The 3,232-nt window shown below is 44.5% G+C and overlaps 1 long non-coding RNA gene across 1 annotated transcript; it reads left to right on the forward strand.

Annotated features, from left to right (window-relative positions):
- The first annotated feature begins 1,201 nt into the window (after positions 1-1,201).
- LOC115070417 lies at positions 1,202-3,029 on the forward strand. The gene is made up of 3 exons (XR_003849572.1): positions 1,202-1,345; positions 1,436-1,586; positions 2,486-3,029. It is a non-coding gene; the product is annotated as an uncharacterized LOC115070417 (long non-coding RNA).
- Positions 3,030-3,232: the final 203 nt, after the last annotated feature.

Raw genomic sequence — 3,232 nt, forward strand, 5'->3', positions numbered from 1 at the left:
GGTGACACATGCCTTTAATTCCAGTGTTTGGGAGGCAGAGGCAAGCGGATCTCTGTGGGATTGAATCCAGTCTGGTCTACATGGTCCCAGACCAACTGGGACTACAAGGAGACCCTTGTCTGAAAATACTACTACTACTACTATTGCTGCTGCTGCTACTACTACTACTACTACTAAATTCCTCCAAGCAAGGAGCAGCATGTTGTCCCTACCGTTTGATAGCATACCTGGAGCTCTGAGGGAACAGGCCATCCATACCTGCAGGGGGCCGAGCTTGGGAAACACTCATAGGGAGCATCATCACGTGAACACTAATGAGATGAGCACAGCCCAGGCTTTTCTCAGTTCTGTGGTGGCCACTGCCTACATTCTGCCTAAAGGAAAAAAAAAAAAAAAAAAAAAAGACTATACAAAGAAGGTGAATTTAGAATATAAAGTAGAAAGAAAAGATGATTATTATAGACTCATTTTTCCCCAGTGGCTTTCCTGGAAATTCAAGAGCAACATACTGCCCTTCTGAAAAGCATTTCAGGTCTCCACATATCTTGTTGATATCTAGATGCAAAGTTAAGTGGTGGTGTGCCTTTAGGATGACTCTGGGCAGGTGGACAGCCTTATCGAGTAGGTTGCTGATTTCTATGGTGCATATACTTCCACCAGGACAGATTACAAGCTACCATCATGATGTCAGTGAACATGGAGTTGACAGAGCCACAAACAAGCTGCAGTCTTGAGCCAGCATGAACCAGCCGGGGAACACCGCAGAGTCCAAGGTTCATGCTTTGAGAGGATAGCTATTGGCACAGTCAACTCTCGTTGAAAATAGACATCATTAACTTCTAGAATTCTCTGCCTCTGGCTCCATGGCCTGAATTTGGGTCATTGTTTCTTGAGCGTCTTGAATCAACTCGGAAAGTCTCACCCCTGTGGACTCCAGCCCCTTTGACTTAATGAAGATTGATGTCCTCATTAGATTTTGAGAAAGAATGCTCAGACATTTTATTACCTGGTGGCTGGTGCCTAGTACTCTCTGTTCCCCTGCCCATCTCCCCCACCTCCTGTGACACATTCCTGAAAATGCTCCAGGAAAACACTGCTATAGCCTTGGCCGATCAGCATTTCTGATTGTGCAATGTCCTTCCTGAGAAAGCCCTGTCTCCACAGGCAGGCATTCTGAAACAGGAGTGGGAAATGGGGGACAGGTCGGTCCCAGGGAGGGCGGCATGGGAGGCCACGGGCAGTGGATGGGACGGAATGAACCTATGAGAAAAATGGCATTCGTGGGCATCTCACTGAGTTTATGGATTTAGAAAAACTATGGAAAAAAAGAAGAGGACAAAAATAGGTACTTTTCAGATTTTCCACTTTCATTTTGCTTGTTGTTTTGCCCCTTATGAAGCAGTTTCACAAACATGATCTCTCTTTTTCCTCATAGTGGACTGATGAGACAGTATTATAATGTGGTTGCTATGCTAAGCATAACACATCATATACCGCATTGACATAATACGTGCTACAATACTGGCAATAGCATAGTAAGTATTAGCATTTCTCCTTCACAGATGAAGACCCCAAGGCCACAGAAGGTAAATGACTTGCTCAGGGTCACATAGATGTTAACAACAGGAAGAACTTGAACTCCCATTTGTCTGATGTCAGGCTAGGGCTCTCTCCATAGGAGGCTGTGTGTAAATGGTGATTATAGAAGGTTTCTATCAGCTCTGATCACTTCAGCCCACATGCTAGAGGGAATCAAGAATGTCAGAACTGCAAAACAAGTCTGATGTTACACTACAGCCTGAGAAGGTCAAAAGGGTTCATGGATGATAGAGATTCTCAGGGGTATGGTTGATAATGCCCTGCTTCCCTGCCAGGACCAACAGAAAAGGAGATAAGATATGAAATGAAATGCCTTTGGCTTCCAAATTTCAGATGAAATATTTTTAAAGTACGATGCACATTGCCCCATATTCTTAAACACAGAACACTAGAAATAGCTTATTAACCTTTTCTTGGTGACTTTGACCATCCTTGATACATCTCAGTCTTTTTTTTTTTTTTTATCTTTTTGAGACAGGGTCTCCCTGTAGCCCCAGCTGGCCTGGAACTCACTATGTAGACCAGGCTGGCCTCGAACTCACAGAGATCTGCCTGCCTCTACCTTCTGAGTGCTGGTATTAAAAGAGTGCACCACCACAACTGGCCACATCTCAGTCTTTTTAAATCTGTTACATTCACAATCTTCTTGGGGGGGTTGCTCAACTTCAAATTCTACACTGCTGTACCTTTTTGATTCTTCTCCCATTGGTCTTATCTTTGAGGCCACTGCCCTCCTCTAGCTTAGGCTCCTAACCTGTTATGGAGTGAGGCACCAATCCAGATATCACACTGGTTTGATTTGTTGATCATACAGGGGTAGGTATATTAAAATAAAGGCCCTGATAACCCTTCCAGAGTGAACCCTTTCCATTATCTTTATTTTCAGGCATGCACCAGAGCTGTAGCCACGCTGCCGACAGGCCTTTACCAGGCTGCCTCCCTCCTCATCCAGCTGCTGTGTTGGTGACCAATGGTGTCAGCTGCTCCCTTCCCTGAATACCTGCCTACAGGAATGACGTGGAAGTGGAAATAGCTCCCACCTGTGCACATGGCCTTCAGCTAGCTACGGATTCAAAAGTGTGAACGCACAGCTCTCTTGTGTCAACTTGGGGCCACCGAAGCAGGGCGTCTGGCTGAGCTTCTTTCTGGTGGAACCAGGCTGAGGCTGAGCAGCTGCTGAGCATATTCTGGGCTTTGCTTCTCCCCTGCTCTGTGTGATCATGAAAGAATGTAGAGTGAGAAAAAAAAATTATTTCGCAAAAAAATGTATCAGAAAGACTGAAGAGATGGCTCAGCAGTTAAGAGCACTGGCTGCTCTTGCAGAGGACCCAGGTTTGGTTCCCAGTAATCACATAGCAACTAATAACCGTCCATAAATCCAGCTCCAAGGAATCTGACAATCTCTTCTGATCTCCATAGGCGCTGCATGGCATGGGTGCACTTACATACATGTAGACAATATACTCACATGCATAAAAAATAAAAATAATAAAAAATATTATATATATATATATCAGAAATGCATTCATTTGTCAAACTTTGAGTTAAAGGCTACGAGTATTAGGGCCAGAGGTTACAAAACCCATCTGCCCTCACCACACTGAGAAGCTCACTGTCTGATGAAGAAACTAAA

This window comes from Nannospalax galili, unplaced genomic scaffold, assembly GCF_000622305.1.
Source record: "Nannospalax galili isolate Female #2095 unplaced genomic scaffold, S.galili_v1.0 scaffold433, whole genome shotgun sequence".
Taxonomy (NCBI): domain Eukaryota; kingdom Metazoa; phylum Chordata; class Mammalia; order Rodentia; family Spalacidae; genus Nannospalax; species Nannospalax galili.